The sequence below is a fragment of the Cyprinus carpio genome, chromosome A23, assembly GCF_018340385.1.
Source record: "Cyprinus carpio isolate SPL01 chromosome A23, ASM1834038v1, whole genome shotgun sequence".
Lineage (NCBI taxonomy): Eukaryota > Metazoa > Chordata > Actinopteri > Cypriniformes > Cyprinidae > Cyprinus > Cyprinus carpio.
In genome coordinates this window covers 11,522,972-11,549,064 of record NC_056594.1, presented here as the reverse complement: position 1 = coordinate 11,549,064, position 26,093 = coordinate 11,522,972, and the positions used below count along the sequence as shown (strand labels likewise).

At 37.9% G+C, this 26,093-nt stretch overlaps 1 protein-coding gene across 5 annotated transcripts in view; it reads right to left on the bottom strand.

The window, feature by feature from the left end:
- Nucleotides 1-26,093, bottom strand: part of LOC109055120 (arginine-glutamic acid dipeptide repeats protein-like) — a 155,201-nt gene that overhangs the window by 108,700 nt on the left and 20,408 nt on the right. The window contains exon 2 of one of the 5 annotated variants that reach the window (XM_042713152.1): nt 12,870-12,927. The exons of 1 other annotated variant lie outside the window; for it this stretch is intronic. The gene's annotated coding sequence lies outside the window, so the exon portion shown is untranslated. Of the gene's footprint in view, nt 1-1,928; nt 2,475-2,775; nt 2,911-12,869; nt 12,928-26,093 lie in introns of those variants that run through there. 3 more of the 5 variants (XM_042713153.1, XM_042713155.1, XM_042713150.1) reach the window with 3 other exon arrangements.

Sequence of the window (26,093 nt, the reverse complement as noted above, 5' to 3'; positions counted from 1 at the left end):
CACCTCAAAGCTTTGGATACATCAATTAACATCTTGTTTCACAACTGGAGATGAAAAACATCCCAGTGTGGGGGGATGGGACGATCACTTCTGGCCACAAAAGAGTAGGCCCTTCTTAACACAAATAGCTTCTTCTCTTACACAAAAGAGTAGGCCGTTATTAATTTCGCGCGCGATATTCGCTGACGTTTAATGCCTCGTGACTAGGAAAGGGCGCCAATGTGAGTGTGCACACCGACGCGAAAAACGCCACGCGTAAAAGCGTCATTTTTTAAAAAAACGCCTCGGGTTCGTTTTTTTTTGGTTTGACGCACCGCGTCAAAAACTATACGACCAATGAGAATGGCGCTTTTGCACACGTGTTTGGAGCTTCTGAAGTTCCAGTAAAACACAACTTGGGGGCGCTCAAACACAAAACTGTCTTGCTGAGCACACATACGTAACGGCGAAGAAGATATACGCCAAGTAGCGTCTACACTGCCGGGAAGAAATAAGACGAAGAAGATGCAAGGCAAGATGAATGTAGAGTTACTTGTCTCGTTGGTGTCGGAACACAAAGAACTATATGACAAACGCGACAGCGATTACAAAAATCTTGATAAAAGAGAACTAGTATTTCTAGTATTTCTGTTTTTACATTAAGCGGCATCTAATTTCAGGGAATGAATTTGCATGTTCACTCGGCTCATCGTCAGCGAAAATCGCTTGGGGGTGAACACAAAAAACACGTTGAAAAAACGCTGGCGAATAACGCGCGCCGATATTCGTCCCGGTGTGTACGGCCCTCCACAAAAGAGTAGGCCCTTCTTAACACAAATAGCTTCTTCTCTTTTTTTTTTAATGTTACCCCAGGAACTCAACAGTCACATGAAATTCAAGTAAGACCAATAAACCAAAGAGGATATACAAGATGCTTCCTCCACAAGCACAGCATGGAGAACGAGATCAGATAAGGCCGGCTGTGAAACAAAAACGGTTTCAGACAAGTCTTTTCCAGCTTACACTCCTAAAAATAACTATGGTTCCATGAAGAACATTTAACATCCATAAACCTTTCAATTGTACAAACGGTTCTTTAGATTATTAAAATGTTTATCATACTAAGAAAAAAAAACGTATTTTTTAAAGAAACGATCACTGACCCAAAAATGGTACTTATATGGCACTGCTGCAAAAAAAAACAAAAGAGTGTACCCCAACAAAACAGGCATGTCCCTTTGGTCTTCACCACAAACACATTATTACATGCTAGGAAGGACCATAACCGGCCATATTTGTTCACATCATGGGCCATGGTTCAAGTGTTTCAAGTTAACAAAGGGAAGTTAGGCAGACTTGGCTGTCCCATAGCAGACTCCAACTGGTCAGGCAGGTCTACCAAAAGCTCTCCTCCCCTGCTCCCAGGGTTTTCAGTAAACAAAAGGTCTCTTCCAACATGTGAGGGTTGCAGTCACTGCAAATGCACTGTTGTGATGTTATTTGATAAAGATAAACACTGAGATAAACAGCATTCTTAATGTACTGAAGCTCCTCAGCACCTCCAATTCTAAATGCACCATTTATTCTGCTACCCGAGCATTAATAATTCACTTAATGCTTGAGTTCCTCACTTAGTAAAATGGAAACAAACAGAGAACTTCTTCACGGAAGATGCAAGTTAGATAGCTGAAACTTGATAGTCTACTTACTAGAAAGCCATAAAGCATACTAGAAAGATTACATAGTGCTCCTCTCTTCCAACAGCAAGAGCAAAAGTGAAACATGCAATAAAAAAAACAGACCGCTGCTTTCAACTTATGAGCATGTAGCAATTGCCAACATTCCATTTATATCCCCCCATTTACCTTCCAAACAGACCGCAAGCCCTCTAGACTCCCTCAGTCTTCCTTCTTTTAGAACACAGCCAATGTCGCCAAGGCACTACTCACCCGCCAGTATGATGATCTAAGTTCCTATCGGGCTGCTGCAAACAACTTCAAACACAAGTCCACGTCTGTTCGTTGAAAATGACCCTGCCGAACTTCTCGGCCTGGGCCAAAAACCAAGAAGCCGAGGGCTGAGCACTATCACGTAGAGAGCCGCTGTCCATACAGAGGAGAAACAGGGCAAATGCCTCAACAAAAGACGACCTCGCTTTACTAATTTATTCGCATTCGGACCGCCCGGGGACTCGTTTTCTGAACGTCTGCGGTTCCCCTCCTCCCTTTCGCCTTGTGATAACTCCGAAAGCTTGAGTTTGTGGAGGGTAGGAAATCAGTGAGTTCGGCGTTTACAGACTCCGCTTCCTTTTTCACACGCGCGCGCGCGCGCTCTCACACTCACGCGCTCCCTCGCTCTCTCCTCGCGCTTTCTTTCATATGCACACACAGCACGTTCGCTCTCTCTATTCTCCTCCTCTTCCTCTTCCTCAGCTGTTCAACAGACGCATCCTCATGGCTGACCTAGTCTTTCTTTATTCAGACACTAGTAAAGGAGAATTACCCCCCCTCCACCACACACAAACACACACACAACTTCTGAAAAGCGAGCAAAACAAAAACACGGACTGGATTCTAATGATTACCGACGGCAAATGATCGGACTGGAGTCGTGATTGATAGTAAACCGTGGAGATATGGTCGGTAAAGAAACTGCATCGGTAAGCAAGACGTTGAATCCAGATTCACACGGCGGCTGTACGGAATATTAATGTGCATTCTGACGACTCCACCTCCAGCAGCACAGATAATAACAAATAGATAATCACAGAAAACACGCCAAAAAGCATGCTCCTACCGTTTCAATAAACCACAGATTCCGGCTATTGATTTTCAGTGTCCAATAATGAACGCCCAGTTTTTATTGCCGTGCTTCGCTGCCAAATGACTGAGGCTGAGAACAAAACAACCAGTGAAAATTACATATACATTGTGTGCTGGTGCTCTCGTTCTCATTTGCATATTCACATAATGAATTAATTACTCCGTTTCCCCCCGCCCAACATGGATGCAGCATGTATTCACGAATGTGCATTCAAAAATAACTTCTTTGCTGCTGTTTCAAGAATCAAAACGGATTTTGTGATTCTATACAGAATAGAAATAATTAATTTAACAACAAAAGCACTGTCATAAGTGAAAAAAGTTAAATATTTTAAAAACGTGGTAATCTTTGTATTCATGTTGCTTTCATACATTTCCGAAAACCCTTTACTCCATTTTCTGCAAATATTTAATTTAATGATACTGAAAAGTGAAAATATACCAAGTGGTCTAATCAAGTACTAAAATACTTTCCTTGCACATTGAATACACATTTGAACTTTTCAAACTCATTTTTAAAGAAAAAATACTTTCATAGGTCATGAACAAAAAAGTTTTTTTGTTTTTGTTTTTAGAGCTGTGCCATTTAACTTTAACTTTTTATTAAAAATATCAATGTGACGAAAAACCTTGTATAAATAAACTGAATGTGTATGTCTACTTAAACATATAATATATAATGTATACATAGTAATACGTAATGTATACAATGTATACACAAGTGACCTCACAATCATGTGCTCTAAAGGCGTGCGTTAATGGATGATTTGTCACATGACTTGTCTCAAATGGGTTCCTGCATATTTGTTTATCCATTTAACCCACTTTTTTTCCTTCCTTTTTTTTCAGTTACACCAACAAGAGATTTTTTGAGTTTAGGCCACTATAAAATAATAAATAAATACAGAAAAAAAAGGCTTTTAATTCAGCTTATTAAAAAAAAAAGTTCATTATAGCAGTATTTTATTGCACGAATTGCATAGTTTATGTATATTTAAACTTAACAGACAAAAGAAATGAGAAATACTAATGAAATGTTACATTGTAGAATATCCCAAAATCTTATAAACCAACATAAAAAAAAAAACAGTAATAAAAAAAAACAGTAAAAACAGTAATAAGGATTTTCTCCTCACCAACGTTATATTTGCGGAGGCAGCTAAGATCAATAGGAAGTGAGTTTGGTGTACTGCGGGCCCTTTATTGTGCTGCAAACCATGTAGCCTGTCAGGTTTTCAAAAGGAGGAGGTGTCCCTAGTGATCCCAGTGCTGGCAAACGCTTTCCAGCTCCAGGGGAGCCAGAGACAGTGTGACTTCTGTTTCTCCTGACAATCCTTAGCTCTGCCATGCACCCACAAGTACACGCTTACACACACACAGACACACACTCACACCCCAGCAGGCTTTCCTCCTCCCCTCTTGGAAAGCGTTTGAGCTTCACATTCAGGCGTATTTATTACATTTACTCAAGTGCATCCATATTTATCTCCCCGAGCCGCCCTGATAGCACTTACAATGTGCCCAACAGGAAACCTGAGTCACCTGCTTATGCGAGATCTACGCTGTGCACAGGGAAGATATTTAGAGAATGCAGTTTTCAAAGAGATACCAATCATTGCTATCAGCCAATGGGAGATTAGCTACTCTGGCTCATGAGAAAAATACACAACAATGCATTTGGCATGGTGGTTAATTAGTGCTCAGAAATGAATCGCGATGGAAGGTGCGTGATCGCGAGCCGCGTGGGGAATGCATGAACAATGTATAGATTGTAGAAGATAGATTTGTTCGAGGAATATTAAATCATCATAATGTTATGTGCAAACAAAGATTTCCTCTGGATCATTGACGTTCATGTTTGGCACTGTAAAACAAATATGCATATGTATACGACGGGTATTTCACAAAATGCACTCAGTAACAATCAAAACTACTCTTATGGCGTTAATAAATTCTCAACTAATGCACAGTCTAAACTGCTCAGTGTTCAGACAGTGGCACACAAAACACAAGCTGAGCGTTGGGAGAAAATGTACACCAAAAAGAGCACCAAAATTGTGAATGCTTTGCATTTCATGCACTCAGATGGCTGTTCCGCAGGCATTCGCAACAGCAGATGAGATCCCATTAACAGGCAGACGAGAACTCCACCTCCAGGATTTCACAGCTCCTCTGTTTATCACATGGCCCTGTCAAGTTGGGCACCATGAACCAATAATGAAAGGAGACAACCGGTGCAGTTACAAGCAAAGCATTCTACAGGCCTAAGCTTGTATCTGGGAAGCTGACTGTGTCTATTCAGTTCTGCTCTGCATTCAATACCCATCACAATGCCTCAGCTACTGTACCCTGACCCCTTTACACCAGTGTATTATTGAAGGGTTTATAGCCTGAGATGACAAGAATTAAAGTGCATTCAATACTTTTTTTGTCTCTAGGGGGGGTAGAGGGCGCGTATTCAAAACAAACAAAGAAACAAAGGCATAGTTTGACGATGCCATGACTGAGTGTGGAATCATGGGAGTTGTCATCTTTATCCCCATAGCCGATGCAAGACAATTGCCACAAGATGTAAACAATATTTGTGTTAAGCTTTTAGTGTGGAAAAACATGAAAATGTATGTTTTTTTTTAAATAAAATTATAAGCTTCACATTTCTGCTTTTAAATTCTCTAAAAATTGACCCCATTTTGAAAACAAGAGATGAGTTTAAATAAATTTCTGTGGAACTCAACATTAAATGCAGTCAGTTGAACCTAATTCGTATGAAAGCCAGATTATTCCTTCAAGAATTATGGCCCATTCATACTAAGAACGATAACGGTAAAGATAAGTATAATGAAGCCTATATTAGCAGCCACACTAGGGGTGTCGCAATATACCGGTATTGACGATAACCGTGATATTCAAAGCAACATTTATCGATATCGTGTTAATTTAGTGTGTGACGATATACCGGTATTAGCGATAACCGCAATATTTAAAATGAACAGTTCTCTTATGATAACACCACATGTAAATACTCCAGCTCCAGTACCCGGTTGAGGGCCCAGGTGGCAGCATTGTGCCTTATCGCTGACAGCTGTCCCACAAGAAGTGGATGCAGTGCTTGCAGCTACTCCGAGGACAGCAGTGTTCTTCAGAGTAAGTTGCCATTATTTTACTAGTCATAGAATGGGAAACGTTATATTAACCTGTTAACAGCAGTTTTCTGTGTTCATATATTTAAGTTAAGGGTGATTATTTTAATAAGTACTGCATTTTCTTTACTCGTCTTATTTTTCTATTTGCAATCAATACAGCCTGTGTGTAGTAACACTTTATTTCTTTGTTCAAATATATTAACAGTTACACGATAAAAACTGATCTTGAAAAACTGAGTGACCACATTGCTACATTAAACTCCATAAAATGTTAAGTTGGTCGCAGTACCATGCACTTAATCTCTCATCTGCGGTCATCCTTCTTAACAAATTGTGATGCCTTGTCCGACCGGAGCGATAAAACATAAACATAAAATCCATTATAAACGTGATATAAACATGAAACATTCTAGTCATGTCTTCGTTTGGAAGGCAAAAACAAAGTAGTTTCACTTTTTCAACGAACCGCGGCCGGCTTGAGTGAGCAGAGGCGGGCGGCTTGAGGCGGATTCTATGAAGGAGCGTACCTTGTGCATGTGGCAACAACATGTGATGACCCCGGGCTGGACTCCGCTTCGTCCACGGTGAAAGCGCATTCTGTGATCCACAGTGCAAAGTTGATGTATTTCCTCAGCGACCAGCACGGATCAGCCAGGTATGACAAAGCGTATATCATCCTCTTTTGTAGGGCCAAACAAAGTAGTTTTGCTTTCATAGTGAAACGCACAGCATGTATACAACATGGCAGCGACGGCAACAACAATACTACAATGAGAATAAAAGGTACGCCTTCTTTCTTTGCATTAACATCTGGGTGGCGTTATGCAAACTTTCCCACATACTGACGTAGATATGTGGGGGTGTGTTAGAACAAGCCATTTCAGGGGGGGCATGGACAATTCTCAACTTTGATAAAGAATATCTCTTTGGATTTGAGACTTCAGTCTTTGCAACTTTGCAGATCTTCTTTATTCACCAAGAGCTTGTAACACTCCAAAGAGAAAGGAAAATTTGAAATCACATCATACGACCCCTTTAACATATATAAATAACATAAATAATAATGAACAATATTTCCACAGCATTTATTAATCTTAGTTCATGTTAATTCCAGCATTAACTAATGCATTATTAAAATCACAAGCTGTGTTTGAAAATATTAATGCACTGTGAACTAACATGAACAAAGAATAACTCAATTTTTATTAACATTAACAAAGATTAATGTAATAAATGTATTGCTCATTGTTCAGTCATGTTAGTTAATACATTAATGTTAACAAATGACATCTTATTGTAAAGTGTTACCATTAATATTTATTCATCATACTTTTGAACTTGACAGTATTTTCTGTCTTGTTTTTTCATAGGAGCTTCAAAGAAGACAGAGAAAGGCAGAGTCTTGTGCCCTGCGTTTAACAGTATCCTTATGTTTGTTGGGTGAAAAAGAAAAACTCAATAAACAAAGTAAAAATAATTTGACTGATTTGACTTTTTTTTTCTATTTAGAACAATATTTAAACTATTTTTTTGTCATCATTGTCCTCAGTGTGAACAAGCCTTTATAATTTGATAAGATGCTAAACATTTTATATTTGATGATTAAAAGGTGGGAAAGGGTATAAGTGCTTTATTGTAAGCAATAAAATCCCTCCTCCTTACTGATTTGATGAATTTTAACAAAAGAATTAGATGTACGTGTCTGATTTATTATGCCTCCTCCTGCCTGATTGTCTTTTAGTGATGTTATTGAAGACTTAAAGTGCCCTGCCATACTAATAAGTCAGCCAATAGCTGAAACAACAAAAAAATAAAAAAACGACAAGAAAGAAAAGATGACATGGTTGATTGAGCCAAGCTTCTGAGCACCTTGGCAAGCCTGGGAGGCCCTGGCCCCTTAAGCACTCATATCTAGTAACTTCATTTAATGCATTCACCAGGGATCAGCAGACAAGCGGAAGGGAGAAAGAAAAAAAGAGAAACATTCAAAAGCAAATGTTCTCTGGTATAAGGTTCGACGAGTTATCGAGCAGTAAAAACAGCATGAAGAAATTAAACATAATCTTTCACGCCATTTCAGGGATAGAGAGGATTTATTCCACTAGTTATACTAAAACACGTTCTTCCCTGTGTCTTTGAGGAAACCATACTGCCCTTTCAAAGTGATACAAAATAACAGTAGTCCGGAGTGCCTAAAAGTGGAGGTTAATCTCTGCAGCCATTGCCTTTTCTCACCCGTTTTTTTTTTTTTTCATATTCACACTCTGATGCCTGCCATTGGGAACAAACACTCGTGCTTCCCTTCAACAGACACCAGCCACTTCCACCCCCATTTACTTTTCCTTCAGACACACACACACACACACACTCCATCAGCTGACAGCCTCTCTCTACTAGCAGACAAAAAAAACCTTGACTTCAATTTGCCGGGTGCCATTTTAGCACTCTGCTACTTTCGGATGAGACTATTTTACAAGTTTTGAGACTTGAGGGGTGAAAACAAGCAGAAATCACAGAATGACTGTAACCAAACCCTCTTTGACTATAAAAACAACTGAATTTAAATGTATTTTACTGTTTCAACCAATTCAACAATGACTCACAAAGGAAATGTAATGGGTTTCAGCCACAGTGAAGTCAGGGAAGTTGTGGAATATTGTTTGGCCCCTTTAAGACTTTAGACACCATCAATTTGTTTGAGTGTTTGGGTTGGAATACCATGACTGAGGTGCCCATGAGCAAAGCACCCAACCCCCAACTGCTCCCAGGGCGCCGCAGCATAAATGGTTGCCCACTGCTCCGGGTGTGTGTTCACGGTGTGTGTGTGTGCACTTTGGATGGGTTAAATGCACAAAATCTGAGTCACCATACTTTGCTGTATGTCACATGACTTTCACTTTTTTTCTTTTTTTCAATAGAGTTACACATATTGTTAGGAGAGGTTTTGATCAGTTTATAGTACGCCAATAAACATTTTCTTATATCATCTCATCAAGGGATTCCAGAGTAATCTGTGCTGTTTGACGCAGTAAAACATTACAAGCCTCCGCTGTTAAACAGTTGTTTAAGAGATAACTGCCTTCCAAACCATTATTTAACATTATAAACAGCACAAGAAGAAAGTAAAAGCCTTTCGATGCGAGGCAGGAACGCTCAATTTCATTGAGAGATTGCCCTGTGGCAAGCCCTGCATAGCTGTTTACTTTGCCATTCATCCATATTTGGCAGGCTTGTGAAACCTCAAACCCTGCGACACTTCTGCGAGGTTATTTAGCGTATTGCCAAGGAACACAAACTCATAAAAATCCATCTTTCAAGGGACAGTTAGATTCAAAAGCCATCACATTAGGAAAAAGCAACAAGCATCCACAATTCCAGATGTGTTGCTGTCACCCGGCAAACAAATTAGATCAGGGAATGTGAAGGGGAGGTCTATGTGTCTGTCTTCTCACGAAATTACACAGCGCAGAGCTCGCTGAGAGACGAGTGGTAAACCGCCCTGACGGGCTGACTAGTTTTCAGCTTCATGCGTAAACTCGTACTCAGATCTAAATGAGTGGTTACTTCTGAAAATAAACAGAAGCGTTTGGCCGGATTCATACACGAGCGCTTGCAGATTTTTAAGTAACTATGAAGCTCCCGTGTGGACGCCTTGAATTTTCTCTTTGTTCGCCGGTGGTAAATAGTCCATTAGGACAGAAAGCCCTCCCTTTGCTGCTCTCTCTAACTCTCTTGCTCAAGAGTTTAAACACACACACACACAAGCCTCCCCAGGTGCTACTTCACTCACTCCCTGATTGTACATATATTAAAGCGCACTCACTAAGGTTGTCTCAGGGCAATTGGTTGGCGTCCATTTGTTAACAAAGTTAACAAAAAAAACTTATTAAAATATAAAATCTCAAAAATTGATTAAAAGTAAAATACTTGTTTAAACAACTGATTCTTAATAATTAAAATAAATATATAAGCAAAAGTTAAATATATAAATAAAAGGTAAAAAAAAATTACCTTATAATATTAGGTATATAACAATAAAAAATCTATATATATATATATATTAATATAAATATATAAGCAAAAGTTAAATATATAAATAAATATATATAACAATAAAAAATCTATATATATATATATACACAAAAAGGCAAAAAAAAATCAATTTTTATTGTCCAACTAAAAAGAAAATAAATAAATATGTTTAAAAATAAATAAAATGAAATCTTTAAAAAATTTTTATTTTTCAAATTTAAATAAAAGTAATGGATTTGTATTTTTGAATTTGAATAGGAATAAAATTAACACACAAAAAAAGTAAAATAAATTATCACAAATTCATGCCTCAACCTCTCTCCGATTTAAAAGGGTAAAACAAGAAGGAAGTGAATGGAGGATGTTGCTTTAAGCTCCTCTGTCCAAATCCATTAGATCAAGCCACTAGTGTCCGGCATGTGAGAAGGCACGTCTGCACGACTGGAGTCTTTCACTCTGCCACCCAATGGACAGTATGAGGAACCGCACCACAGTTCCTCATAAAAACAGGAGAGACACACAAAAATTCTCCCGGAGGTTATAAAAGTAGTAATGTGCATTCATGTCGTGCTAGAATGTGGAGTTTGATGACTTTTACAGCAGTGGGAAATTCTGAAACTGCTGTTGGTGATTCATTGTTTACTTCTCACTCCAGGCGCCACTGCCAAGTTGCTACCATCAGCCTTACCCAAAACAGAACAAGATGGTTTGGGTGACTAACAAACTACTTATATCTTACATATTGTGAGCTGCCATAAAGTGCAGCGAACAAAAAAATTCAATAGATTGTGAAGCAATTAGCAACGCAAACTCTCTTTAAGATTGTAAATATTTGCTTGGAAATCAAAAAGGAGAGGAAAAGGGAAAAAAGTATTCCTCGGTTATATTAACATCTTAAAGCTGAAAAGCTTAAAGTAAAGCATTAAGGCTATTGTCACACAGTAAATGCTCTCAGCAGTGTCTCACACTGTTTTTTAAGCTGTGTTTATGCAGTAGTCTTTGCTTAGGCTGTGGATTAACCATTAGAATGCAGATGAGATCGTACTCAATTGGCAAGGTGTGATTTTCACACTTCTCTCGCCCCATCCTAAGATCTCACTGTCAGGTTTGCACCCTCCGTGCACCCTCGTAACGCCCGTCACAGGAGAGCGACAAGGAATGATAACAAAACGGGTCCATCTTAGATGTAGTGTCCTGAAACGCTCACAGGAAATACAGAGGGAGCATTGTTCACCCTTTACTGCAGGTACATTCCTCCAGATGGTGGAAAACAAATCCCACAATACCAGCTACACGAGCCTAGCTGAGTGAAACGGTGTCACAGTCACTCCTCTGGGGCGCTGAATCATCCTGAACGCTGACATCTTTCCAGCACTGTTCTCAAAGCTGAAGTCAGCATGCATTTAGGACAGTCATGTATGTGTGGGCTCATGAACGACTGTGAAAATCTCAAGCAAAGACATCATGACAGTTGTCTCCGTAGCCTGTCCTCGTGTCACAATGGATTTCTCACTTATCTGCATTTTATCGGTTAAAAAATGACACACGATGGGGCCATGTTTAGTGACGTGAGATAAGACACAGAGAAGCTGTCTTAAATGAATTTAAAAACAAGACAGTTAAAGGGATAGTTCACTCAAAAATGAAAATTCTGCCATTTATAATGCTGTTGAAAACCTGACATTATTTCTGATTCAAAAACAGAAGAAAATATTTTAAAGAATGTTTTTGTTTAAAAAAATTTAAGTCAATGGGGTTCAAAACAACATTGGACCCTATTGATTTTCAATGTATGGAAAAATAACAACTGAGACATTTCTCAAAATATCTTCTTTTGTGTTTCACAGAAAAAAAAATCAGTTATACATTTTTGGGTAAATTATCCCTCTGAAGATGCAGTTGAATTTACCATTGATCAAATTTCTGCAGCAAAATCCAATCATTCCAATTAAAATCCATGAGAATGGAAATTCCTACATTACAGACTGCCAAAAATTCTCCAGTATGACCACACTTAAAAAAGCGAGAGGAATCTTTTATCATTTTGAATGCTATGGTACTATGGTAATTCATAATTCAACCAAGTATTTCAAGTATTTTGTTCCTTTCAGTTGCCCATCCCTACAATGAAGGACAGTAAAAGCTAAGGAGAAGGAGGAACAGAGAGAAGGAGAGGGAGGTGTAACGAGAAAAAGGGAGACGTAGCCAGCAGAAAGCCAATTATCAAACTCATTAAGTAAACCGCTCTGGTGCTTTAAGAGGCACTGCCTCCATATCATTGCTGGATTTATTACACTCATTTTCATCCACTGATGCAGCCTGTCACTTTTTCTACTAGCTAACTAGAGGGGTCACATCAAAACAATCACATGCATCACACATACTGGGTCGGCATGCGGTGTGGGCGGCACTGAGAACGGACAGAAGTGGTACGGTGCATGCTAAACAGGGTGGGGTCAATCGGACATTATTACAAGGACACACACAAGTGAATGTTAGCATGATTATGTTTAAAGTAGTGATTCCCAACCAGGGCGAACACAGTGGGTACTTAGACGGGATCAAGGAAAGATAAATTAGAAAATATATTATTAAATTATCATATATATATATATATATATATATATATATATATATATATATATATATATATATTATGATAATTTAATGAAGAAAAGATTTTTTGGTTTGGTGTCAATGAAGAGTTTTTGAAGAAAAACTGTTGAGAATCACTGCTTTAAATGATGATGTGAACAAACAGTGTGCGGTAATTGAGTCAAACAAAAGGGAGTTCTGGGAAGCATCAGATAGGTGTGCTGTTGGCATCGGAGGCGGAAAACAAGGAGATGTTAGAAAAGAAACAGCTGGATTTACAGCTGTAATGCTGACTAACCTCGACTGCGTCTCCGAGGACTCGAAGCCCTCTTTACAGGCATTCACAGTACCACACTCTGGGGGAAGCAAAAAATAGACAAAAGAAAAGAAAAGAAGGAAATAAATCATGAATGCATGAGCGAGCAAGTGAATAAAAGCAAGCAATAAATGAAGAAACAGCATCTAGCCATCGCAGCTTTATGCACATGAGGAAACAAACCAAAGATTAATGCATCATCTGGAATTAACGCTGAGGATTTATTTACTGCTGTCATAAACAATGGTGGTGGGGGGGCTAATCCCAAACATTTCACACAGGAGAGAGTGTTCACTTTATCTGGGTGTGTGTATATTGTGCTAAAGTAATATTTAGCAAGCCCTTGACCAAAAGTGGGAGGAAAACAACATTTACCGGTTGCTTACGCTTTGGATTTGTTGTATGTGTTTGAGCATATGGTCTGCTTTGATTTAATACAGTTTTAATACAAAAAAAAAAATACAGCTCTGTTTCCCCAACAAAACAGTGTTGTGTGATTGTTGTTGTTGTGGTGAACCTCTTATGATCTTGTGGGATATGTTCTACAGAGTTTTAGAGTTTTTTGAACTGTGATTTTTACAGATAAAGGTTATTAACTTACAGGATTAGATCACTGTATTAAAACACTGGGCTTTTTCCTCCTAAACAGCTGCATGTTCACGTCTGTCCATGTCTATGTTTCTCTCTCTCAGTGCAGGAGTAACTGTAAACTTAACAGCACATTACGCTAGATTGTTCATCCAAAAAAATTTATATTCTGTTATTTTTTTATTCTCCCGACCCTTATGTCATTCAAAACCGGAATATCTGACTGACTTCCTTCTGTGTAACACAAAAGAAGACCGTATGAGAAATGTCTCAGAATGTCTGTTTTTAACCATACAATAGAAGTCAATGGGGTCCAAAACTGTATGGTTAAATAAAACTTGCTCTTTAAAATATCTTCTTTTGTGTTCCACAGATGGAAGTCAGTCATACGGGTTTTGAAGACATGAGGGCGAACCATCCCTTCAAACACTAACTGTGGCTATGTTCTAAACAGTATACTGCCATACTAGCAAAGTTGTTATTGTTGAATAAAACTACAACAAAAAAATGATATAAAAATGAGTTTTTTATTAAATAAAGAAAAATTAAATATTAATATCAGATGAAAAATATGTACTCAAAAAAAACAATCAGAAAGTTTAAGATAATGAAAATAAAACAAGTTCAAGTTCAAGTACTAAATGACTACAACTGAAAATAAAAATTAATGAAAAAATGTATAGTAAATAGAAATTGAACATTTAAAAGCTAGCTAATTTATAAAAGAACAAACATAGCTAGGTCATGTAATGACAATGTAGCATGCTACTCTTAGTTTCAAATCACTTTCACTTACTATTTGTAAAAAGCAGTAGTATATAGTATATACTGCACAGTATTCAGAAAGCTAGTATTCCATTCTGCACACAGCCTCTGTCTTCCTCCAGTCATCACTTGATATTGATCCACAGCAACATGGCTGTCGAGCACATGCACACAGAAAGACAAAATAACCTGACTGAGAGGCTCAGATAGAAAGGACGCTTCAGCCTTGATTTGAGTGGGTCTCATTTTTAATGTATATTTATTACTGATTAGCTGGTTTGTTTTTGCTCAGCCGCAGTCATTGATTTGTCAAGGATAGAGCAGAAAAAAATAATGATCTTGACACAAAGAAAATATGCAACGGCATTTGCAACACATTTACCCTCTGAGATTTGACATATTTAAATACAGAATCAGTGTAAAAGCATTCGCACGTGCAATGACGCACTGAATTAAATGTGACACTTTATGCAAAAATGGTGTTACAATTGATTTAAACAAATTTACTGGCTTGTGTTTCATCATGAGGCTCAATGAGATTTATTAAAGGAATAGTTCACATTCACTTTTTCTTCCTTTGGCCACAAAAACATAATATATTTTAAAGATTGTGCTGTCACTTCTTTTCAATGTAATTACAATAGAGACTGAAGCATTTCAGCTGCAAAAAAGTACATAAAAGTTTCATAAGTCATTATGAATTTTGCAATATAATTAAAGTTTCTGAAGCCATATAACAGCTTTGTGTGAGGAAATTTATTTATAAACAGATCATGTTTAACTCTTTAACTTCAGATGAGTTTGTGAATTTGTGAACATCTGACCCAGAAGTAGGATTCATTTATGAATCAGACACTGTGTCATCGACACGCCAAGAAGAGGTGTGACTGATGTTGAATAACAACACACAAAGCTGTCATATCACTTCAAAAGACTTGGACTAAAGCGTACAAGTCATATGGACAATTTTCATGGTGCTTCTGAAGCTTTAAAGCAGCAGTCCCTTGTTTATTACAATTGCAGTCTTTAAAATTTCTTCAATTTTGTTCAGAATGAAAGTCATACAGGTTTGGAACAACATGACAGTAAGAAAATGATGACAGAATTTTCATTTTTGGTTGAAATACAAAAGTAAATAGTCAATTTTAATTTGAAGTTATCTTTAAGAGACAAATCCAGGGTTCAGTATCAATGCCTGAAAACACGCTGATGAATTAAACCTGAGCAGCTCAGTTCACTAAGTGCAGCAAATCTGTGAATGATTAAATGGCTGAAAACAACTGACCTTTTTTAAAAGCAGCTTCAATCTCATTATGCAACTCATCTCTCGTTTTCTCTCTAAACTGTCTCTTTTACTTCCTCTTCAGAATCAGCTTTCGAAATTTTTCACCTCCCCGCCTGCTTCTCTGGCTGATTTCAAACTCTACTGACAGCTCTCATGACTAAGGCTCTCATGTCAAACACCATTATATCAGCCATCCATTCACTCTCGTAACACTGCTTTAGTGACATTTTCAAGCACTTAGCAGTGCTGCAGTACTGTCTATGCTACCTCTTATTTCAACTCAGCAGCCGTCAGAAAATGTACATTATTCAAAAATGCAATCTAGATAGTACTTAAAAAAAGGAGGAGGAAAGAAAAAAAAGCTTAGCTTTATTTCCAGGCTGGTGGCTGAGATTATAGGTTTAAATGCTCCTGCTTTAACTTGATCAGTGTGATTTAATGCTAATGCTCTCAGACAAAAGCTGCCAGCGGCTTTTTTAGACCACAGCCAGTGGTCTCCGTTTGGCAACAAGTCACAAAGCATCTGGGGTGGATTGAGTTTCAATACTTGAGGAGGAAAAAACAACATTCAAACCAAAAAAACAACGACTACTTAAACCAACACCACTCATATTGGAAAATAAGAATTTCCAATATTTCACACTGAGACGTGCGCTTCGGTCGACGGCATTGACCTGGGAGAATCTAACGGAAAGAAAACAGATTACCTGCTGATTAGCCTGTATTATGGGGCAGCTCTAACCTTTCTGAAATGGACTGCCTGTTCTGCGCTTAGCCAAGCATGGCTCCTTGTCTTCCCCAGCTGAGAGAGAAAAGTGTCACAACAAGCCTACCGCTCCCTATTAAGTAAGTGCCCTGAGCAGTGAGCCTTGCACATCCATCAGCACACAATGACACACAGTCCTGCCATCCACCAGCCTCCCTCTTCTTCTTTTTCTCTGAGAAAGAGGTGTCGTGTTCACTCAGTTATTCTGTCTTAGATGGTGACAGCAAATTATTCAAAATTTTAAGTACTGGTGGCTGTGAGGCGATAATACAACACTTGAAAACACAAATAAGCACTGATGACAGACAAAACTGTGCACGTCAATACTCAATGATACTTCAAAAACAAAACATATGCAAATAATAAAAGGTCTTTAAAAGGTTTGAGATGCTAGCTTCTCACAAAGCAAAAATACTCTGTCAGAATTGGTATGAGACACATTAACATGCTGTAGTGTAAAACTCAACAGCATGATGTTGATGTTATGGTGGTTGGGGTGGGGGGGGGTAAGGGGTTCAGGGCATTTCTAAGTGGTTAGCAAGGTTTTTGGAGTGTTTTTAGAATAATTCTAGGAGGTGCTGGGCATTTGCTTACTGGTCCAACTTCAAAACAGCCCCTATAAATTACAGTATATAAAAATAATAATATATTTATATACTGTATTTTACAATGTATTATCAATTATATTATTAATTATATTCTTATACATAATATTATAATAATAATAATAATAAATTATCTACATCATTAAATTAATATTCATAATTTAATAATAATAACATTTATTTTATATATATTTTATTATTACTATCGTTTTATATAATTACAGGTAAATTATATTATAAAATTTACTATTTTAAAATGTGTTATGTTAATTATTCAATTCTATTATTCTTATTATTAACTGTAAATTATTATAATATAATTATAAATATAAATTTTAAATACAATTAAATAATAATAATTGTTATTATTATTATTATTAATCAAATGATTTCAGAAACCAAAAATGTAAATGGAAATAGTTTTTTTTATTTATTATAATAAAACAATTTATTATAATCAGTAGTGATCTTATAAGGTCAAGTAGTGTGTATATAAACTCTGGATCACAATCGAGGCATCACTAATCTTCACAGTACAAACTGTGCGGGATGTATTACTCTCCAAAATTAAATACTTGGGGTTAGAGGTTTGTTCAAGTATGAGCAATAGCAACTGTGATGCTTGCCTTGGCAAGTACCACTAATAAACAAATTTTATTTGCTATAAAAAAATGACCTTTTATTATGCGAAATGACACTTAAATGAAGGCCTTAATTTCCAATATTTATGCCAAATATGTCAACAAATTCAAATCATTCTCTTCCTATTAGATGTGGAGCAGAACAGAGTGCACTTATGTACAGTCTTGTTTATTTAATTTAAAATCACGACAACAGATAGCGGCCAATTTTCCATTTGACAATTACAAACTGGTCTTAAAATAAACAGACAAAAGACGAGACAGACAAGAATTGTTCCAAGTCATTGAAACACCCTCCCACAGCCCACAGAACCTGACCCTCTCCTACACCAGCGCCTCACGCTGCAAATAAATACAAATTATCGCTCGGCCCCATGCTTATTCAATCCAGGCTAATATCAGTGCTCTAGCACCCCGGCCCGATGGCTGACATTTAACATTCCTCAGCAGCAGAGACGGAGGGGGAAGAAATGAACCCGCTTATGTGTCTCGACACGGTGCCCTCTGCAGGAAAATAAAAACACAGCTTTCACTTACTGCCAGCCTGTGCGCTGAGCCTATACATCACCCCGGCTACAGAGGAGACTGATCCAAGGTCAGCTCCATTTCCTCACTGTGCTATTTTCTATCACAATCACTGTGCGAGGCCTGAAGAGTCACGCTAACAAAATCATCTACACGGAGATGGTACAGACCACAAACCACTCCAGGCTCTTTTATACGAGCTATTGACTCAGCTACATGAAACAAAATAAGGTTTGAATGCAAGTGAACACTGCGCTAATTCTAAACAGACTATAGGTCACACAGACCTGAATCTGATCAAACTACCGCAGCACGTCTGAATTTGAACTAAACATTAGAAAGCTACAGGATTGAGCAGTATTTTACCTAAAGTGACTTTATGAGGGACCATAGTCTGCTTGTATCTCACAAGCAAACACATTAATGTGGAGCAGTGTGCGTGCTGATTGCTTGGCTGAGCAGTTGGTGTGTGTTTGAATGTGTGTGGGTAAAGCTCCGGAGTCATCACAGTACTTCACGGTAGGTTAACACTCAAAGTGCCCTGGGAAATAACATTTAGGCTACATAACGCTTACTTAACACAACGTTGGTTACTCATACCAAAGACAGCGTTTCTTAATGCGGTCCAACGCTGTAAATGACCAGAGCGAAAGCCAGATAAAGCAAAAACTCTGATACCCATCATGCAGGTTGTTAATCTGCAACAGAAAGAAATGGGAGGACGACGAAAACAAATCATTATGCATGATGAAGAGAAGTAACTGGGATTTAGGATGGTTTCATATTTGCAAGATACGATGTGAGATTCAAAGAATATGGAGCTCTTTGCAGGCCGTTTATTCAGACACAAGCAGTAATGCAGAATACAAGATATACTAATAAGATAATAATACATTTCATGTTATGGACAACAGGTGATAAGTGGTTAAGATACTAAAATCTTTAAGCTCGAACGTGTATATGAGGCCCTAAAACAGACCTCCTGCATTCTTTTCCTTTTAAAGGGTTATGATGCTTTTTTAAAGATCATTATCTTGTGTATTTGGTGTAACAGAAAATGCTGACATGCTTTAATGTTCAAAAAACACAATATTTTCAAATACTGTACATTATTGTAGGTCCTCTATGCCCCACCTCTCTCAAACGAGTCGTTTTCTACAAAGTCCCTCCTTCTGACAAGCGCAGTCTGCTCTGATTGGCCAACTGACCCACTGCATTCTGATTGGCTGAACACCGCAAGTACTTGTCGGAAATGTAACGAACCTTTCCATAATCACGAGCTTCATCTTTCAAAATAAATATAAAGACATTTAGTCATGTCTTTAGTTCTACCATCAGTTCAAGCCCGAAAGAGGAACAGAGTCCCGTGACAGACACAGTGATGAGGCTCCTATGTGTTTGCAGTACACAAGCCATGGACGGTTAAGACAGCTGACTCCACTGTGGGACACTGACTCCTCTCTCACACACACCCGTGCGCGCACACACACAGTGCATACACTTGCGCTGACTCTCTCTCTCTCACACACACACGCTGCATTTGAACAGTCAATAGCAAATACTTAAACTAATAACAATACATACTTACAGTAGCTGATTCAGAATCACCAGATTGTGGTAGCAAAATCAGAATTACCTCCTCTCCTGGGTTCATGAAACGGTCGTCCATAATGCGTTGCTGTTCTGTTGTAAGTAATCTTAAAGATTCCTAAATGCATCTACTTTTGGAAGGCCAAATAAAGTGCATTTGCTTTCGCCTAGATACACACAGCATCTCCCTGACATGGCTGCTTCAACACTACTGCGGTTACTGAAACCACGCCTTCTTTCTTTGTGTGAACATTTGGGTGGCATTACGCAAAATATTTCCACATAGTGACGTAGAGATGTGGGGGCGTGTCTGAATGAGCGATTTTAGGGGGCGTAGCAGAGTCTTAACTAAGATAAAGAATATCTCTTTGGATTTGAGACTTTAGTCTTAGCAACTTTAGGGATCTTATCTATGCAAAATCATCTTGTAACACTCCAAAGAGAAAGGAAAATTGAAATCGCATCATATGACCCCTTTAATTGTGACTGGTAAACGTACTGGAAGGTGCATGCATACCGCCACCTACTGGACGACACCAGCATGACAGCTGACGTAAAATAAAAATTGGGCTTAGGAGCGCTGATACGGAACATTAAAAAAATGCTTAATAGGCTACGATGCCAATCTTTGACATTGGCTTGGGACATCCCTATTTACCAGTGTATTATTATTAATTATTAGTGTTTTTAAAGTTGAACTTAAAACTGAGTGTTTGATGAGAGCAAAGGTTGGTTAAAATACAAAATAGGGGAAATGAGCATAATCATTTAAATATGCAATATCAACCAATACCAATAGGCTTAATAAAATCCACTGATAACCAATACAGTAAGTAATGCATTACCAATTGAGAAAATTACCAGAGTTCACAGGAACTGTACCACAGACCATTTGCGAGCAGATTTGATTGTACTGCTGCTGTGCACCCAGACTTGGGGGATCAAATAAACAGAAATTAGAACATTTGCAAATAGATTTGAGTGTAGTTCACTGTTGTGCATGAAGGCACAGTGGTTCAATCTTATTGCCTGATCAGGAAGAGCTTCAACAAAACACTTCCTCCCATTTAGTCGCCCCTTTTTTGTCGGGCCTCTTTTTTTCTGGGTATTTATTTCTCTCTTTTTATTTTTCTGTTTTGGCTTTTGTGCTTTGGTCCTTTTATTTTCTTTATCTTTTCTCTCTCTAGCCATCAGCGATCTCTTGAAGCATAGTGACAGATGGAGAACATACTGCAGCTGGCTAATTAAAAGAATCAGAAACTTCAATTAAATATCCAAAACACTGGACCTGTCACCTCTGTGGAATTCTTTCTGAACACAGGCTCCAACATGCTTTATGTACCATAAGCCTGTTCAGCATAATCCAGCATGGGGATGAGAGCTACAGAGAAAGAGAGAGATTATGAATGAAATGGCTCTAAATGCCGAGAGGAATTCCTCACTGTGACCTCAACCCTCTGGCTTTTTCCTCTAAAGAACATTCCTTCATAAATCACCCACTTAAAACACACAACATCTTGTACCGTATATCTCCACCTATTATACTGATCATCCAAACCACAGCACTGAGAAAATACATGGTTTAGGCCCTGTTGTTTTTGTTTTTTAAGTTAATAATATTGTAATGTACCAAATTAGAGGGTTCCCTGTATGTGTTTACTGTAAAGATTTTCAGGTCTAGCAGCACAGATTCAGCAGTGAGGGAGAACTGCTGCTGGAAAGCAGTGAATATTCAGATCCATTGAAAAAGAAATCATATTTTACTTGACTTGTGAAAGTGGGTTCACAGTCTATATTGAATGTGATGTAATAAAAAGGCTGTGCACCTCAAAATAATGGCAAGAAACATCACTTTATTGAGTTATTCAAAAGCTGCAACTGAATCAAAAATATACAAAGCAACTACTGTAGCCGTATTCACAAACAAACTAGGCTACTCTTATGAGCAGTTATGTTCAGAGAATTAAAACATTTAGAGAAACCACGCACCACTGCAGAAGTAAATTATTCTTATGAGGCAGTTCTTCTAATGCATAGTTCAAAAAGAATGGTTACTGATTTGAATCGGTTTGAAATCAAATTCCGAAACAAACTACTCTTAACAGCCGGTTATTTTAAGTGAATCAAAAACATACATTGCAATCAATACAGTACAATTTTTTGAACAAATGACTCTTCTGAGCCAGTTCTTTTTACTGAACCAAAAACATACAGAGCAACCATTGCAGACCAATTCCCAAAACAAATGACTCTAATGGCTTAAAAGAACAAGTTATCCATTTTATTAAATCTAAAACACTGTCCTATGTAAATAAAAGCATTAGAGATTTTTTTTCTATATGCAAGCAAAACTGAAATATACCAAAATTAATCCTAAATTAATCGAATGGAATCAAATCGAGCTTGTGAAACAAAATTAAGCTGAATTGGAAAATCTGTATCAGCATAAAGCACAAATCTGCTTGTCACATCAACAACCTGTCTCCCATTTTGCCTTAAACTGCCAACTTATAAAGAAAATAAATAATTTCTGGGTGCTTTGGCTTTGTTCATGTGTAAACAAAGCTGAAGTAATAACAGCGATTGCAATCTAATGACAGCTTTTAATAATCAGGAAGAAATAATTCACTGCTTAATTATCAGCTTATCGAAGTGTTTGCCAAAACTTCCTCGTCTGCACATACAGGGAGCAATACGACAGAATAAAATATATTTGTGTATTTACCCTTTCCTTGGGGGTTAGCCAAATGAGCACATCAATCCCATGAACCCCTATGCTCTCTCATCAGCACCTCGATATCCCTGCAGCTGACATCTAATCTGCTACTCTCCGGTGGGATGCTGGGATAGTCGCGGCCCGAGGCCGATACCCGCAGGACCCACTTGATTAAACACAGCAGTTGGGGTTGTGACGAAGAATATTGCACCTGTCATGAGACCTCCCATCATCACTCATTTAGCTGCTAAATATAAAACTTGCACAACACTAGCGATTACAGCCAATGTAATTAGCATCAGAAGAAATTCTATTTTTACATTCTACAAGATTTAGATCAATACTGACAACACAGTGAAGAGATCATCAATAATTTCTCAGCTTTTGTTTCAGGGAGAATTCAGACAGCTGGAGACAAATACAGAGGAAGGGCATCACCCCATGGACCAATGAGATCTCTGCCCCTTCCTGCCCTAGACTCCACTGTCTGTTTTCCACCTAAACAATGGGTGTCAAAACCTTCTGTCCGTTGACTTCCTCCATCGCCTCCCTCTCTTTCTCATTTCAGATGTTTGCTGTCTTTCTCTGTGATAACTGCACTAGCACATCTATTTCAGCATGGCTCCAGGGCTGGGTTTCCAGACAGGCTCAGGTAAAGATAATCAAGATAACATAAAAGGAGTGGAAGGAGCTGGACGGTGTGATGCCCAACTTAATCATCTCCTTTCCAGTCCCCTCTGTGGCCTTTAGGAGCTTCATTTCTGTCAGGATTCAGTGCACAAGAGCGCGTGTCAGGGGAGTTTACCCTCAATTAAGCCCAGGTAAAGTAATGCTCGTTCTGGGGGAGGTTGTGAATGCATTACACCCTCCCATCACCCTTTTTGCAGAGTGGCCCAACGCATATTGGATGTAAGCGGCTTTTTTCTCTCCTTTTCAAAACTGCAGGTGTAAAATTACACTTGTACCAACTGCTGTGCTTAAAAATGGTGGAGAGTGATTTTTCTCCATTAAGCTTGAGGGCTAAGCCAAATGCATTACCTGAATTCTCCAACAACCTGCTGAAATTACAGGTTCATCTGTAGCACTATTTCAGAACACTTATTAGTTTGTCTCAATGGACAAATAAAGTACTGCAAGTGTTTAACCTTTCTTCCCCTCCCTCACTGCAACTGCGGTTGTTTTCTTGGTTTAAGACCTGGCTTGCACTAGTCAGAGATGTGCAAAACTGTATGCGAAGCCCTATATATTTGGTAGAGATGCAAAAAATATTACAAAATATTGCCGATATGATAAACCAATATTTTTTTTTATATTTTGGCTGATAACGATACATGGCTGATACAAAAATTCTTGACTAATTTGTCTAAATAAGGTAAAAATAAAACAGTAATGGCTAAAAACATTCACTACAAATTAATTCAGGCATCAGTCTTATCATGCACAGTATGGAAAATGGATATTCATTTTCAGATTGGCTAAAGATTTAATTTAACAGATTCTTTAGCGTTTTTAAAAATGGCAAAAGGAAATGTAAAAGTGGAAATGATTAAATATGAAATTGACTTCTACTAGGGCTGCACGATTAAATGAAAAAATTGAAACCGTGCAAAAGGCTTTGATTTAAATAAATGATTCAGTGGCTAGTGATGCAATTAACAGTAAAATAAAAATACAGAATGATTATTTATATTTATATATTATTTATACAATAATATTATTATAGTTAAACTGATATATATTATCACAAAATGTTGGGCCAAATTGTGCAGCCCTACAAACAAGAAGAACATTTGAAATCATAAAAACATTTGAAAGCAATAACTCAATTAATATAAAAAAAAAAAAGATAGAATATATATATATAATTTTGACTACATGGGGCTGAGGAGAGTTATACATATACTAGCACTTCATATGAGTCATCCACTTCAGTGTTAATAAGAACCAGGAGAGATGGAGATGTCCTGCCCTCTGCTCAAACTCTTGTCACTCTCTCTTCCCTAGCAGTGCACAGTATGACAGACGAGTAAACACAGATGCTGAGCAGCAAACTAAAGGAGACCGTTTCATTAGTGGTGACAGTCCTGCCTGCTGTAGGAATCAAACAAACAGCACATGCAACTACTTGGCTGAAATAAACTGACAGCGAGAAGAACGGAGAGAAAACATTTCATGTTTTGATCATGGTTATGTATTCGATCCGGATTCAGTCTTCGACAAAAATGCAATTTTCGGATCAAGATGTTTTTGATGGAACTTACCAACATTAATGTGTTAATAAAAAAAATGTCATTTTTTTTATGACAGAGGCTCTTATATTCACTATATACACTGTTTTATATATTCATACAACAAAATGGACAAGAGATAATGATTTTCAGTTCCATTAATGGGTCTCAAAAGTGCATTCATTCACACTACAACAGCATCTTCAACTCCTGCATCACTACTGAATCTTATGCAAAATATATAACGCAATCTGATTCTGAGTCAGGTTCTTTTCAGTGAATCAAAAACAGCAGTCAGAGTGGTTGCTGAAATAATCTGACTCACTTACTAAATCACAAGTTATTACTTTTGTAATGTCTTACTCAAAAATTGAGCATTGTTACTGTGCTTTATGCCTTTTTGAGGATCAAAAGACAGCATAGTTACTGTTTGGTTGTCACCATTTTTTTTTAATTACATAAAAAAATATTTTACAATGCATCATATAATAATATGTACACTCACACACATTTATACTGTATATATATATATATATATATATATATATATATATATATATATATATATATATATATATATATAAAATAAAAATAATGGAATTTTATGCTGTAATATAACTTTTTTAATTTAATAAGAATTTTGTTATTTGTCAAAATCTGAAATCATCTCATATTTTTCTTCCTCAAAAACACTAAAAGAATCGATGATGGCATCAGAACCAGAAACGCTGAATTCAGCACCCCATGTTTATGTAGGAAACAAAATCACTGCACCTATTACTTACACACATAGTGTGGTTTGTCCCGCCCAGGATGCCGTGTCAACAGGGCGCCTGTAGACACGTCCTGTCTAATAGAGTCAAAGACAATCAATTACCTTCCCCTCTTAATATCTCTGATTAAGATGAAGAGATAAATAAATGCATCAATCTCCGAGCCCCAAGAGGATTCTCTGCTGAATGGCGTTGTGACAGCTGAAAGGCCTCGCCACCCCAGTGCTACAGATGTGACACTGCATGTAAAGGAAGGGGGCAGGGCATGTGCTCAGAAAAGAAGGCAGCTTTTTGTTCAGAGCCCACACAGCTGTCACTAGCAGAGTCCGGATCGGTCACATTCAGTCGTGTATTCGACCATCTCACCACCCACCCTGAACAAACACACACACACACACACAAATGTAATTCAAATGCAGAGGTTAGACAGGACGGCCGCTGCCCCTCAGGGATATGCTGCATTCATGACCACATGACGTGGGCAGCCACATTAAAAAAATAAAAAGGCAGAAGAGGTCACTGCACCTGGTCAAACTCTGTTTTTTCCACTGCTCTGTTTGGCAAAAAAACACATCAGAATCAATTAAGTCCATTCACCTCTAAAGCCAGCTAATCCACTTGTGTGCCATAAGCTTCCATGTAAATCCAGTTTTATACTGCGTAGCCTGTGCCCCCATTAATCACTGCTGGCACGGTCAGAAACTGGACGCTCTGCAGGGACAGC